Source organism: Leopardus geoffroyi, chromosome X, assembly GCF_018350155.1.
Source record: "Leopardus geoffroyi isolate Oge1 chromosome X, O.geoffroyi_Oge1_pat1.0, whole genome shotgun sequence".
In the NCBI taxonomy this organism is placed as follows: Eukaryota; Metazoa; Chordata; class Mammalia; order Carnivora; family Felidae; genus Leopardus; species Leopardus geoffroyi.
The window spans coordinates 60,940,689-60,957,505 of NC_059343.1; positions in this window are offsets into that span (position 1 = coordinate 60,940,689).

The window sequence follows — 16,817 nt, forward strand, 5'->3', positions numbered from 1 at the left end:
AGAACAAGCAATCCTAAAATTCATATGGAACCACAAAAGGCCCCGAATAGCCAAAGTAATTTTGAAGAAGAAGACCAAAGCAGGAGGCATCACAATCCCAGACTTTAGCCTCTACTACAAAGCTGTAATCATCAAGACAGCTTGGTATTGGCACAAAAACAGACACATAGGCCAATGGAATAGAATAGAAACCCCAGAACTGGACCCACAAACGTATGGCCAACTCATCTTTGACAAAGCAGGAAAGAACATCCAATGGAAAAAAGACAGTCTCTTTAACAACTGGTGCTGGGAGAACTGGACAGCAACATGCAGAAGGTTGAAACTAGACCACTTTCTGACACCATTCACAAAAATAAACTCAAAATGGATAAAGGACCTGAATGTGAGACAGGAAACCATGAAAACCTTAGAGGAGAAAGCAGGAAAAGACCTCTCTGACCTCAGCCGTAGCAATCTCTTACTCGACACATCCCCAAAGGCAAGGGAATTAAAAGCAAAAGTGAATTACTGGGACCTTATCAAGATAAAAAGCTTCTGCACAGCAAAGGAAACAACCAACAAAACTAAAAGGCAACCAACGGAATGGGAAAAGATATTTGCAAATGACATATCGGACAAAGGGCTAGTATCCAAAATCTATAAAGAGCTCACCAAACTCCGCACCCGAAAAACAAATAACCCAGTGAAGAAATGGGCAGAAAACATGAATAGACACTTCTCTAAAGAAGACATCCGGATGGGCAACAGGCACATGAAAAGATGTTCAGCGTCGCTCCTTATCAGGGAAATACAAATCAAAACCACACTCAGGTATCACCTCACGCCAGTCAGAGTGGCCAAAATGAACAAATCAGGAGACTATAGATGCTGGCGAGGATGTGGAGAAACGGGAACCCTCTTGCACTGTTGGTGGGAATGCAAATTGGTGCAGCCGCTCTGGAAAGCAGTGTGGAGGTTCCTCAGAAAATTAAAAATAGACCTACCCTATGACCCAGCAATAGCACTGCTAGGAATTTATCCAAGGGATACAGGAGTACTGATGCATAGGGGCACTTGTACCCCAATGTTCATAGCAGCACTCTCAACAATAGCCAAATTATGGAAAGAGCCTAAATGTCCATCAACTGATGAATGGATAAAGAAATTGTGGTTTATATACACAATGGAATACTACGTGGCAATGAGAAAAAATGAAATATGGCCTTTTGTAGCAACGTGGATGGAACTGGAGAGTGTGATGCTAAGTGAAATAAGCCATACAGAGAAAGACAGATACCATATGGTTTCACTCTTATGTGGATCCTGAGAAACTTAACAGGAACCCATGGGGAGGGGGAGGAAAAAAGAAAAAAAAAAAAAGAAAAAAAGAGGTTAGAGTGGGAGAGAGCCAAAGCATAAGAGACTGTTAAAAACTGAGAACAAACTGAGGGTTGATGGGGGGTGGGAGGGAGGAGAGGGTGGGTGATGGGTATTGAGGAGGGCACCTTTTGGGATGAGCACTGGGTGTTGTATGGAAACCAATTTGACAATAAATTTCATATATTTAAAAAATAAATAAATAAATAAATTAAAAAAAAAAAAGCGCTTTTCAGCTCCTCCTGACTGTTCCTTAGTCCCTTGATCTCTGTAGCAAGAGATTCTCTGCTGTCCTCTATACTGTTTTCAAGCCCGGCGATTAAATTTATGACTATTATTCTAAATTCACTTTCTCTTATATTATTTAAATCCTTTTTGATCAGTTTATCAGCTGTCGTTATTTCCTGGAGATTCTTTTGAGGGGAATTCTTCCGTTTGGTCACTTTGGATAGTCCCTGGAGTGGTGAGGACCTGCAGGGCACTTCCCCTGTGCTGTGGTGTATAACTGGAGTTGGTGGGCGGAGCTGTAGTCAGACCCGATGTCTGCCCCCAGCCCACTGCTGGGGCCACATTCAGACTGGTGTGTGCCTTCTCTTCCCCTCTCCTAGGGGAGGGATTCCCTGTGGGGTGGCGTGGCCCGTCTGGGGTACTTGCACACTGCCAGGCTTGTGGTGCTGGGGATCTGGCATATTAGCTGGGGTGGGTAGGCAAGGTGCACGGGAGCAGGAGGGGTAGGCTTAGCTGGCTTCTCCTTAGGTGATCCACATCAGGAGGGGCCCTGTGGCAGCGGGAGGGAGTCAGATCCGCTGCTGGAGGTTTGGCTCCGCAGAAGCACAGCGTTGGGTGTTTGTGTGGAGGGAGCAAGTTCCCTGGCAGAAACTGGTTCCCTTTGGGATTCTGGCTGGGGGATGGGCGAGGAAGATGGTGCTGGCGAGCGCCTTTGTTCCCCACCAAACAGCTCTGTCGTCCAGGGGCTCAGCAACTGTCCCTCCCTTTGTCCTCCAGACTTCCGGCTTTCTGAGCAGAGCTGTTAACTTATGACCTACCAGATGCTAAGTCGCGCTTGCTGTCCGAACACACTCCGTCTGGCCCCTCCGCTTTTGCCAGCCAGACTCGGGGGCTCTGCTTGGCCAGCAGGCTGCCACTCCGCTCTGGCTCCCTCCCACCAGTCCGTGTAGCGCGCACCGCCTCTCTGCCCTTCCTAACCTCTTCCATGTGCCTCTCCTCTGCACTTGGCTCCGGAGACTCCATTCTGCTAGTCTTCTGGTGGTTTTCTGGGTTATTTAGGCAGCTGTAGGTGGAATCTAAGTGATCAGCAGGATGCGCAGTGAGCCCAGCATCCTCCTACGCCGCCATCTTCCCCAACCAAGCTTTCACTTTTTGCAGATGACATGATATTTTACATGGAAAATCCGATAGACTCCACCAGAAGTCTGCTAGAACTGATACATGAATTTAGCAAAGTGCAGGATAGAAAATCAATGTACAGAAATCAGTTGCATTCTTATACACTAATAATGAAGCAACAGAAAGACAAATAAAGAAACTGATCCCATTCACAATTGCACCAAGAAGCATAAAATACCTAGGAATAAATCTAACCAAAGATGTAAAATATCTGTATGCTGAAAACTATAGAAAGCTTATGAAGGTAATTGAAGAAGATATAAAGAAATGGAAAAAACATTCCGTGCTCATGGATTGGAAGCATAAATATTGTCAAAATGTCAATACTACCCAAAGCTATCTACACATTCAATGCAATCCCAATCAAAATTGCACCAGCATTCTTCTCGAAACTAGAACAAGCAATCCTAAAATTCATATGGAACCACAAAAGGCCCCGAATAGCCAAAGGAATTTTGAAGAAGAAGACCAAAGCAGGAGGCATCACAATCCCAGACTTTAGCCTCTACTACAAAGCTGTCATCATCAAGACAGCATGGTATTGGCACAAAAACAGACACATAGACCAATGGAATAGAATAGAAACCCCAGAACTAGACCCACAAACGTATGGGCAACTAATCGTTGACAAAGCAGCAAAGAACATCCAATGGAAAAAAGACAGTCTCTTTAACAAATGGTGCTGGCAGAACTGGACAGCAACATGCAGAAGATTGAAACCAGACCACTTTCTCACAACATTCACAAAAATGAACTCAAAATGGATAAAGGACCTGAATGTGAGACAGGAAACCATCAAAACCCTAGAGGAGAAAACAGGAAAAGACCTCTCTGACCTCAGCCACAGCAATTTCTTACTTGACACATCCCCAAAGGCAAGGGAATTAAAAGCAAAAATGAACTACTGGGACATCATGAAGATAAGAAGCTTCTGCACAGCAAAGGAAACAACCAACAAAACTAAAAGGCAACCTACAGAATGGGAAAAATATTTGCAAATGACATATCGGACAAAGGGCTAGTATCCAAAATCTATAAAGAACTCACCAAACTCCACACCCGAAAAACAAATAACCCAGTGAAGAAATGGGAAGAAAACATGAACAGACACTTCTCTAAAGAAGACATCCAGGGGCACCTGGGTGGCACAGTCTGTTAAGCGTCCGACTTCAGCTCAGGTCACGATCTTGCGGTCCGTGAGTTTGAGCCCCGCGTCAGGCTCTGGGCTGATGGCTCACAGCCTGGAGCCTGCTTCTGATTCTGTGTCTCCTTCTCTCTCTGCCCCTCCCCCCTTCATGCTCTGTCTCTCTCTGTCTCAAAAATAAATAAACGTTAAAAAAAAAAAATAGAAGACATCCGGATGGCCAATAGGCACATGAAAAGATGGTGAACATCACTCCTCATCAGGGAAATACAAATCAAAACCACACTCAGCTATCACCTCACGCCAGTCAGAGTGGCCAAAATGAACAAATCAGGAGACTATAGATGCTGGAGAGGATGTGGAGAAACGGGAACCCTCTTGCACTGTTGGTGGGAATGCAAATTGGTGCAGCCACTCTGGAAAACAGTGTGGAGGTTCCTCAGAAAATTAAAAATAGACTTACCCTATGACCCAGAAATAGCACTGCTAGGAATTTACCCAAGGGATACAGGAGTACTGATGCATAGAGGCACTTGTACCCCAATGTTTATAGCAGCACTCTCAACAATAGCCAAATTATGGAAAGAGCTTAAATGTCCACCAACTGATGACTGGATAAAGAAATTGTGGTTTATATACACAATGGAGTACTATGTGGCAATGAGAAAGAATGAAATATGGCCATTTGTAGCAACAAGGATGGAACTGGAGAGTGTTATGCCAAGTGAAATAAGCCATACAGAGAAAGACAGATACCATATGGTTTCACTCTTATGTGCATCCTGAGAAACTTAACAGAAACTTCACAGAAACCCATGGGGGAGGGGAAGGAAAAAAAAAAAAGAGGTTAGAGTGGAAGAGAGCCAAAGCATAAGAGACTCTTAAAAACTGAGAACAAACTGAGGGTTGATGGGGGCTGGGAGGGTGGGGACGGTGGGTGATGGGTATTGAGGAGGGCACCTTTTGAGATGAGCACTGTGTGTTGTATGGAAACCAATTTGACAATAAACTTCATATATTGAAAAAAAAGAAAAAAAATAAAAAGATAATAAGAGACTACTACAAACAACTTACATACATAACCTTAATAAGTAAAGAAAAATTGGATAAATTCATCAAAACCCAGAAACTACAAGAACTCAATCAAGAGGAAACATATTACATGAATAGTCCTAAATTAGGACTAAAAGAAATTGAATTTATAATTTAAAAGCTTCACTCAGAGAAAAGCCTATATGGATTCATTGGAAAATTTTACCAAACATCCTTCCAAAGAAGAATTAACACCAATTTTACACAATCTTTTCCAGAAAACCTAAGATGAAGAAACACTTCCCAACTGATCCTGTGAGGTCAGCATTAAAACCAAAGACAATACAGAAAGTAAAAGAAAAAGGAAATTATAGAGCAATATCTTATGTGAATATAGATGCAAAATCCCTCTAAAAATATTAGCAAACCAAATCCAATAATGTATAAAAAGAATTATGCACCGTGCCAAAATGAGATTTATTCCAGGTATGTGAGGCTGTTTCAATATTTGAAAATCCATTAATGTAATGTACCATGTCAGCAAGTTAAAGATGAAAAGTCATATGATACTATGAATTGGTACAGAAAGAGCATTTGACAAAATCTAATACTACTTATGATTAAAAACTCTCAGCAAGTTAGGAATAGAGGGCAACTGCTTCAATCTGATAAATAATGTATTTAGAATCTACATCTAATGTCATACTTTATGGGGAAATACTCTGTTTTCTTGCTAAGATCAGGAACCAGGCAAAGATCCCCATTTTCACCACTCTTATTTAAAATACTAATGGAAAATCTAGCCACTGCAATAAGTTAAGAAAATAAATAAAATGTATGCAGATTGGAAAGGAAGAAATAACACTGTATTTGCAGATGCCAGAATTATCTACATAGAAAATCCCAAGGAATCTACAAAAACTTTATAAAACTAAAAGGGAGTTTAGCAACATTGAATTATACAAGATTAACACACAAAAATCAAACACATTTCTATATAGTATTAACAAACATGAAGAAACTGAAGTTGAAAATACAGTAACATTTATAATCATTACAAAGAAAATGACACAAAAAACCATAAAATACCTAGGAATAAATCTAACCAAAGAGGTGAAAAATCTATACGCTGAAAACTATAGAAAGCTTATGAAAGAAACTGAAGAAGACACAAAAAAATGGAGAAAGATTCCATGCCCCTGGATAGGAAGAACAAATATTGTTAAAAGGTCAATAGTACCCAAAGCAATCTACATATTCAATGCAATATCTATCAAAATAATACCGCACTCTTCACAGAGCTAGAACAAATAATCTTAAAATTTGTATGGAACTGGAAAAGACCCCAAATTGCCAAAGCAATCTTGAAAAAGAAAACCAAAGCAGGAGGCATCACAATCCCAGCCTTCAAGCTATACTACAAAGCTGTAATCATCAAGACAGTATGGTACTGCCACCAGAACAGACCCTCAGATCAATGGAACAGAATAGAGAACCCAGAAATGGACCCACAAACATATGGCCAACTAATCTTTGACAAAACAGGAAAGAATATCCAATAGAATAAAGACAGTCTCTTCAGCAAGTGGTGCTGGGAAAACTGGACAGCGACATGCAGAAGAATCAACCTGGACCACTTTCTTACACCATACACAAAATAAACTCAAAATGGATGAAACACCTAAATGTAAGACAGGAAGCCATCAAAATCCTCGAGGAGAAAGCAGGCAAAAACCTCTTTGATCTTGGCCGCAGCAACTTCTTACTCAACACATCTCTGGAGGTAAGGGACACAAAAGCAAAAATGAACTATTGGGACCTCATCAAAATAAAAAGGAAACAACCAGCAAAACTAAAAGGCAACCAACAGAATGGGAGAAGACATTTGCAAATGACATATCAGATAAAGGGTTAGTATCCAAAATCTAAAAATAAACTTACCAAGCTCAATACCCAAAAAACAAATACTCCACTGAAGAAATGGGTAACGACATGAATAGACGCTTCTCTAAAGAAAATATCCAGATGACTAACAGACACATGAAAAAATGCTCAACATCACTGATCTTTAGGGAAATACAAAGCAAAACCACTATGAGATACCATCTCACACCTGTCAGAGTGACTAAAATTAACAACTCAGGCAACAACAGATGTTGGTGAGGATGTGGAGAAAGGGAACCCTTTTACACTGCTGGTGGGAATGCAAACTGATGCAGTTACTCTGGAGAACAGTCAAGAGGTTCCTCAGGAAACTACAAATAGAACTACCCTATGACCCAGCAATTGCATACTAGGTATTTGTCCAAGGGATACAGGTATGCTGTTTCAAAGGGACACATGCACCCCAATGTTTATGGCAGCACTATCAACAATAGCCAAATTATGGAAAGAGCCCAAATGTCCATCGATGGATGAATGGATAAAGAAGATGTGGTATATATATACAATGGAGTATTACTTGGCAGTCAAAAAGAATGAAATCTTGCCATTTGCAAGTATGTGGATGGAACTGGAGGGTATTATGCTAAGTGAAATTAGTCAGAGAAAGACAAATATATGACTTCACTCATATGAGGACCTTAAGAGACAAAAGAGATGAACATAAGGAAGGGAAACAAAAATAATATAAAAACAGGGAGGGGGACAAAACATAAGAGACTCATAAATATGGAGAACAAACTGAGGGTTACTGGAGGGGTTGTGGGAGGGGGGATGGGCTAAATGGGTAAGGGGCACTAAGGAATCTACTCCTGAAACCATTGTGGAACTATATGCTAACTAATTTGGATGTAAATTTTAAAAAGTGAAAAATAAAATAAAATAAAATACTTAGTTATACACTTTTAAAACATGTACTAGATCTGTATGCTAAAAATGTCAAAGTGCTGGTGAAAGAAATCAAGGAAGATCCAAATAAGTGGAAAGACATGCTGTGTTCATGGGCTAGAAGATTCAACATTGTAAAGATGTCTACTTTCCCCTAACTCATACAGTTTTAACTCAATTCCTATCAAAATATTAACAAGGGTTTTTTTTTATAAATATGGACAAGATTATTCTAAAAGTTATATGGAAAGATAAAGGAATTAGAACAACTGAAACAATTTTTAACAAGAATGAATGAGAGGAATCACTCCATCTGACTTCAAGACTTATTATATAGCTATAGTAATCAAGACTGTGATATTGGTAGAGAGATAGATATATAGAACAATGGAACAGAATAGAGACCCTTGACATAGTCTTATACAAGTATGATTGACTTTTTTTACAATGGTACAAAAATAATTTAAGGGAGAAATTATAATCTCTTTAACAATGCTGGAGAAATTGGATATTCATAAGGAAAAAGGAAAAAAACTCAAAATGTATCATAGATTTAAATGTAAAATGTAAAACTGTAACACTTAAAGCAGGAGAAAATCTTCAGGACTAATGGTTTTTTAGATATGACACCAAAAGCACCATCCATAGGGGGGAAGAATCAATCAATAAATTAGATGTCATTAAACTAAAAAAATTGCTCTGCAAAAGACTCTGTTAATAGGATGAAGTGAAAAGCTATACTCTGGAAGAAAATATTTACAAACCACATACACAACAAAGGACTAGTATCCAGAATGTATAAATTAAACTCAACGGAAAAAAAAAACCAAACAATCTAATTGGAAAACAGGCAAAATATATGAAGAGACATTTCACCAAAAAGGATATATGTATGGAAAATAATCACATGAAAAGATGTTCAACATTACTTGCACTGGGGAAATGCAAACTAAGATCATGATGAGATGACATTATATATTTACCATAACAGCTAAAATAATAAATGGTGACAATGCCAAAACCTGGAAGGATGTGGAGAAAATAAATCTCTCATACGGGAATATAAAATGTTACAGCCCCTCTAGAAAATAAGTTGGCAATTTCTTTAAAAGCTAATCATAAAACACCCAGTGCTCATCCCAAAGGGTGCCCTCCTCAATACCCATCACCCACCCTCTCCTCCCTCCCACCCCCCATCAACCCTCAGTTTGTTCTCAGTTTTTAACAGTCTCTTATGGAAACCAATTTGGACAATAAATTTCATATATTATAAAAAATAAAAAAAAAAATAATTAAAAAAAAAAAAAAAAAAAAAAAAAGCTAATCATACATTTTTACCATGAGATCCAACAATTACACTCTTGGATATTTATCCCTGAAAAATGAAAATTTATGTCCACACAAAATCTCTACACAGTTGTTCACAGCATATTTGTAATGGTCCAAATCTGAAAGCAAACAACATAACCTACAATAGATTAGTGGTCAAACTGTGGTACATCCATACAATGAAATACTACTCAGCAATAAAAAGGAACAAACTACTGATACATGTGACAACCTAGATGGATCTCAATGGGATTATGCTGAATGACAAAAAGCCAATTTTAAAAGGTCACATACTATGTGATTCTATTTCTGTAACATTCTCCAAATGACTAAATTATAGAGATGAAAAAGATTGACTGCCAGGGATTAGAGATGGTGGGGGCAGGGGAAAGTAGGTGTGAGTGTGAGTGTAAACTGGTAGCATGAGGGAGATCTTTGAGTTGATGGAATAGTTCTATATCTTGATAGTTGTGGTGGCTATATGAATCTATATATGATAAAAGGACATAGAACTACACATTTGCATTGTACCAATATAAATTTCTTGGTTTTGATATTGTACTATATTACTTACGATGTAGTCAATGGGGGAAAATGAGTGAAGGGCATACAGTACCTCTAATTTCCTGTGGATTTATAATTATTTCAAAATAAAAAGTTAGAAATTGAATTATCTGGGAAAAATTATCCAAATTCCCTGTTTTACAAATAAGGAAACTGAGATGCCAAAGGGCAGGTAACTGGCCCAATATTTCACAACTGTCAGTGCAGCACCGACACTTTGCAACTTTTATTACTTTCCTGAAACGTAACCTCTCAAAACTAATTAATTTTCACCAGTGTACTTTCTAGCATCAACTTGTCCATACTTCCATCATATTTTCTTGTACCAAATTTCTTCTAGTTCTTCTTGCTGGTCAGATTTCCCTCAGAAGTCTTCCTGCATACTGGACTTTTCCCCTCTAGAAGGCTTAGACTTTTTTTTTTTGACAGCCATACACTTAAATATACATTGCTAAGGTAGATTTTCTAATCTTCACTCCTAACTCTTTACACTAATCCTTAGGATCTGGCTCAATAATGTTCAAGAATTCTTAGAAGCTTCTTGCCTGCTTCATGATCTTTTTAGTTGAGAAATGGCTCACTCATTAGCTAGACCTAGCAGTTCAAGTCCAGTGACAATCACTACATGGTTCCACCTACTGAAATAGGAGAAGGACATTCCACAACTCTAAAGTATCTGTAAAATATTCAGGTTGAGATGCCCAGCAAACAACAGGAGAAAAAAAGTATCTAAAGTTCCAAGGAGAGGTCAGGCCTAGAGATACAGATTTATGAATTGTTGGGGCATGGATAATAGACCATGAGAAAATTTATTCTGTAATAGGAAGATAATTCTTACATAAAGGAGCAATACCATGGGGGTGGATAAAATCAAAAAGTGTTAATTAACTAGAGAAGAATGAAGGGTCCAATTGTGCTTTTTTCTCTGAGCAATTATCTCAGGTGGTTGAAGCCTTGAACTGTTCGGAGCATATTGAGGAAAGTATCAGGGCTTTGTGTGATGGATGGGGTAACGTAAGGAGAGATTTCCTCTAGATGAATTGTCTCAGTGGTTTTCTTTGCAGGCTGTTCATTCCTTTTAGAAGAACAAAGGAAAATCTCAGTTCAACTCAGACCTGGGGATGCTGATTACAAACAGAAGACTGCTGGATATAGTGTATAAAATGTTGGTAAGGGGTATCTGAAGTCTGCTGTTCCTAGTGAAGAGGACCCCAAATTGTAAGAGAAAGGGAAACAGGAAAAATTCTAGGTAAGATTCTGGGAGTCACTGCTTTGTGACAAAAGCTTTCCCTGGCCTAAGATCCACACTTTCCACATTTCTTTCTTTTCCTTATCAATATTTTCCAACTCTATCAAAGATTTTTTTTTTAGCATCACTCCACATGTGTGGAATCTTTGTTGAACCACATGCAAGTTTTAAAAGAACCACTATAAGATGCTTCTTTTTGGCATTTAACAGATTTGTGTGTGTGTTTAGCTTTTTTTTTTTGCACCTGGCATATCTAATTATTTGCCTATCTAGCTACAGTTGTTGTAGCCTCTAAACAGTTGGCTATACACTGAGCAAAAAGAAAAAATAAGGTTGCCATAGCAACAAATCTTCAGCCACTGATTTGTTGTTTCACAGGCAATTAAGTATAATCCTAGTTTACCTGGTAAAGCAGGAACCTGTTACATGGGCTTTTATTTTTTTTTAACTGTCTCAATGGACAGGTCCCAACTTATTCTCCAACAACTGTGTCTGTCATCCTGCCTATCTCCTTCACACACACCTACTAGGCTTCCTTGGGCATCCACAGAATATTGTTCAGATGCATTCATATTTATTGAAACTTGTTTCCCAGACTACATGCTCAGTGTTCTTTAAATGTCTCAAAATCAGATGTGCAGATTTCACAGCCATTAGAGGTTGGTTCGGCCACCTTTCCCACATTGGGCAATACTGCTTTCCTATTTTACTAATATCTTAATAGACTATCTCTCCCATGAAAGTGCTAGGGAATTTACCTATGTGATCTCTACTCTTCCCAACAAAGTAGCCATCATTATTCCTGCTTTGCAAAAAGTAAAACTACGACTCAGAGAAGTGTCATTTAAAACTACACAGCTTGTCAGAGGCATTATGAATCTGAGTCTGATTGGTTCTTAAACCTATATTCTTCTCACTGCATTTTTAGGTCTCTAAACAACCTCTCCAATGGGCCATTTGGTCAATAGAATAATTGTTGCTCATTATTGTTAAGGTTATATTGCTTCTCCAGGTGAATATTGGATCTCCAGGTGAATAGATTCTTCTGAAGGAAGAAAGATGGAAGTTTCGGGGAGGGGGAAGCCAACTGTCTTACACAGGAATAGCGTCCGTATCAGATATCCTATTTGCAGAGCTCTTTGTCATAATAACTTAGTAATATAGTAACTTAGTTTCCACAACCACTGAACTAGGGCCTCTTCCCAAAATTTGTTGCTTAGCCTGAGAGATCTCTGCAAATGAGTCAGGCTCCAGGTGCACTCACCTGAAGCCCTAGAAATCCCAGGGCTGGGGATCCAGAGGGAATGTGGTTATGAAATCACCACCAGACCCATCCCAACAGTTAGTGGTGGCATGGCAGAGGGATGAGGTTAAGACTGCAACATGAACCTACCTACTAGACTAAGGAAGCAATATATGCCACCATGATAAGCAGAAAAGGAGCCAACATGCATGCCGCTGTCCTGATTCTTATGCTGTACCTGGAACTGTCTTTCCTTTGGCCCTTTGCTCTTATACCTGAAACCCAGAAGATGAACTTCCTAGGAACTTCAACACCAAGGTTAGGACCCCTACTCCATGGTTAGGTTAGGGCCCCATACCCCCTAAATAACTGGAAGTATTCAATCTGGAGTTTCCATTTTTTCATCTACCAATTCTCTCTCAGGCTGGTTTAAATATAGACCTGCTTAGATGCAGGCAACTGAACTGGGTGACTGTCAATCATAAAATGATAGGGCATATTAGCTAATCCACAAATGTATGTTGAATTTGCTAGATTCGTCTGAGTTTGTTGAATTTAGTCTACCCATAAGTAAAATCACTGACAAGAACTCACCTAGAGGCATCCAATGAAAAGGATTTTAGTAATCACCTCTTTAAAAAAATTAAAAAGAGCTGTCCCTTCGGTTCATTATATGGGCAACCCTGCCCCCTACAGGTATTAGCAAAGAAAAACAGAGCAATGCTGGCCCAGTTATCAGTGAGAAGTTAGTTCCATTGTATTTGTTGCACTGGGTCCCTGTTATCTGAGGATTTCTCAGTGATGACAGAAAAGTCATTCAAATTGGATTAGAGTGTAAAATACATAAAGAGCCACCTTGCTGTTTATATGAATCTCACAAACCAAGTTTCTTAGGAAACCTACAAAAGAAGTCAAAAGCTTAGAGCACTGCAGAGCCATCTTCACTGGGTTCTGTGGATCCAGCTTCCCTGCACTTCCACTTGTAGAAAGGGACAGGGAAGCAAGAGCCTCCTGCGATGTTATGGAACATGCAGCAGCCCTAGAGTCAGATCTGTTTTGTAGCTCTGATTTTGCCACTTTAAGTTCGAACATTTCACTTCCATGATTAAGTCTCCAACAGCTTCTCATCTCAGAATAAAATCCTAGGTATCGGGCCCTAACAACCTAACCTATAATGATCTGAGCTCATTTCCTGGGGCTGGAAAGTTCTGCTTCCCTATTCATTCAGGTCTCAGCTTGTGTCACCTCCTCAGAAAGGTCTTCTACTAATCACGCTATTTCATCTCAGTCACAATCACATCAGATCATTTTATTTTCTCTACAGCATTTAAGCACAGTTTTAATTTGTATTTACAAAGGTATTATCTGCCTCTCCCTCCTAGAATGTAAGCTCCATGAACACAAGGACCTTTGTCTTATTCACCACAGTATCCCCTAAACCTGGAATGGTGTTTGAGATGTAAATTCAAAAAAAAAAATTATTTTTGGATGATTATACTAGTATGGGTCCCAGAAGATGTCACTTATACTCTGATTCTATTTCAGTTACAAAGTGAAAATATCCAATTTCCCACCAGCTGTTATGAATATCAAACAAGAGGACAAATGTGAAAAAGTCTAGCCTGGTAGCTGATAAACAGGTACAACACATCTATTGATCTGTTCACAAATCCATAATCATCTCTCCACATCCTCTTCCTTTTCAGGGCCATGCTGGCAATACACGTTAACCTTTCAGTAGAATTAACATGTGTACACAGTGCTGGTGATTGAAGGGTGGATGCTATAACTCACAATATGCTTTCTAGTGGGTCCCACAGTACCTCTTCAGAACAGTTATGTGTAGATATTTGTCATCCACCAAATTGTCTCTCTTTCTCTCTGCCCCTCCCTCACTCATGCTGTCTCTCTCAAAAATAAACATTAAAAAAGTTTTTTTTAAAAAAAAAGTAACACGGAAAGGGCCCAGTCAGTGCCCATGTTTGTACAAGTGCTGTTAGATAAGTTCTATACTAAAGTGAAACTTGGAATGTACTTTTATTTATCAGATTAGGCTGAATGATTTTCCTGTTTAAAAATGTAGATGCTACTTGTCCCCCAAATGTGGAGAAAAGGGATTAACTCAGATGCTGGAGAAGATAGCATTATCAGGGGAGTTTCCTTCTCACTAAAGCAATAGGGAAGAATTTGGGCTTAGTTGCTGAGTTGGTCTCCTTCTTAGGAATAATCCTGTATCTTTGTGCTAACAGAGCTCCAGACACTGTTCCATTCTTTTCCTTATCCAGGAAAGTGCAGGGCAAAGACAAAACAGGACTCTTCCTGAATTTTCACCTTTAATCTAGAGGAGCTACACCCAAAATATTGAAAAAATCCCAGTGATGTGTTTCTGTGACCTCTTCCAAACAAGCAGTCAGATTCACATGCTGGAGATAGGTTTGAGTCACACATGATAGAAACCTATATCCATCCTCTACTACTAAATAGATTTTTAGATTCTTCAATAAAAAGGCCACAGAAAATGTTCTTATATTCACACAGAAAATACAAGTAAAGCCAACCTGGATGAATCAGCTTTTCCCCAAACCTCAATTCCAAAGGCTCTCTTTTTCATAGGAGTTAATATTTCACTCTGTGTTGCCGAACAAAACAAACTTTCAGTAATGGCACCAGAAAGATTTAGCGTTAGGAAATACTTGCTTTTACTTGGGCTGAAGTCTAATTTGGTAGTCTCGATTCTCAGGTCAGCTTTCCCCCTTACACTCAATAAATTTAAACATAATATATCACTTACTACCTAACCACAAAGTAGAAACATAAACATTCTAACAAATGCCAAGAATATTCAAATGCAGTGATTTCAGATGACAGGGCAACTGCTTGGAAATTATTTGTATTATTTTAACATAACTGAACTAAGGGAATCCACATAAAGCTTTGGGTGCTTATTCCTGCAATAAATAAATGTGACAACCGGTATTTGTTTGTTTGCTTCATAATGCTGAAGTTGTGATGGGCTTCCCTAATTTTTAATCATTGGGCCCTCAACCAGCTAAGGTCATTTGCTAATTCTTAATGGTTAGATTTCAAGCTTTAGTAGGGAGCATTTTAACCTCAAAAGGGGAGAATGATGGTAGTTTTGTAAGCTTGGATAGATGCTCTTAAGCTACAACTTTGACACACAAAAAAAAATTATGCCCATTTAGTTTTAGGGTGGTGTAGGGGACCACGTAAGATGTGTGTATCTACAGGTGAACTTTTAAAACTCATCACCAGTTGCATCCTACCTACTTTAACCACTCTCATATTCTAGAACTGCACTGTCCAATATGGAAGCTGCTAGCCACTTGTTGCTATAGAGCATTTAGAAATGTGCTTTATTCAAATGAGACATACTGCAAGTATAAGATACCAGATTTTGAAGACTCAATTTGAAAAAAATTAAATATTATTTTTTATATTATTTCAACATGTTAAAATATTTTGACCTTATTGGGTTAAATAAAATTATTAATTTAACCTATATCTTTTAACCTTTTGTGCTGTAGCTGCTAGAAAACTTAAAATTGTATCACTTGTGCTATACTCCTACTGAACAGTGCTATTCTGGGACATTTGGTGCAGACAGGGGACCAAGTGTGTATTTATTTTAAAAGTAGGTATAAAGGGAGCACCTGGGTGGCTCCGTTGGTTAAGCGCCTGACTTCAGCTCAGGTCATGATCTCAGAGTCCATGAGTTTGAGCCCTGCGGTCGGGCTCTGTGCTGACAGCTCAGAGCCTGGAGCCTGCTTTGGATTCTGTGTCTCCCTCTACCTCTCCCTGACTTGTTCTCTCAAAAATAAAAACATTTTAAAAAGTAGATGTATCAGTCACCAACACTGTCTGCTAATAAGCTCAACAGTATATCAGAGGCTTTAGGTCCCAATCTTGCCAAAACCAAGAAATCTCGGACCAGCACAATGCTTAGAACGTAGTGGGAGTACACATTATCTATTAGCAGAGGAAACTCTAACTTCAGATTAGCCCATTTTCACTTCATTATTCTTCATTGCTCCTCTCAATTATCATTTGAATGGGGACAGATACTTATAGTATGTTTATCGTTTAAGGTTTTTGTAATACTTTATTAACTATTTACACATCTCCCCACTGAAATGCCTGCTCCTTGTGAGTAGGGATTATATATTTCGCCTATACTTGACGTTTGATGAGGAGCAATAATCATTTCAAAGTACTTACCTTGGCAGCCACTTACTTTTTCTAAATACTACTTACTGCACCTATTCTTTGAAATGCCTTGTTTGTGATTGCCTTTAGATCACATAGATTATTCTGAATATGCTTAAAGGTGGCAAATCTCTATTCCGAGGTAAAGATAATTCTTGGAAATAGCCAAGACTTGTCTCAGAGTGGCAAATAATGTGAACAAACTCAATAGGGCTGCTTCTCTCAGTTCATAAAATTGTTTCTGAAAGCAATTTCAAACAAGCTTCAAGTATCTTCTGAGCAATGACAACATTCTTAGAATGCCTATGGCTGCCCAAGGCAACTTTAAAGGACATTTGCTTGGATGCCAATAAGCTAGCTGACATACTTTTAAAAGGCTGCAATCTTTTCTAATCATTTCATATTTCAAATCAAGTGAAAACTGGGGCAAAGAGCAC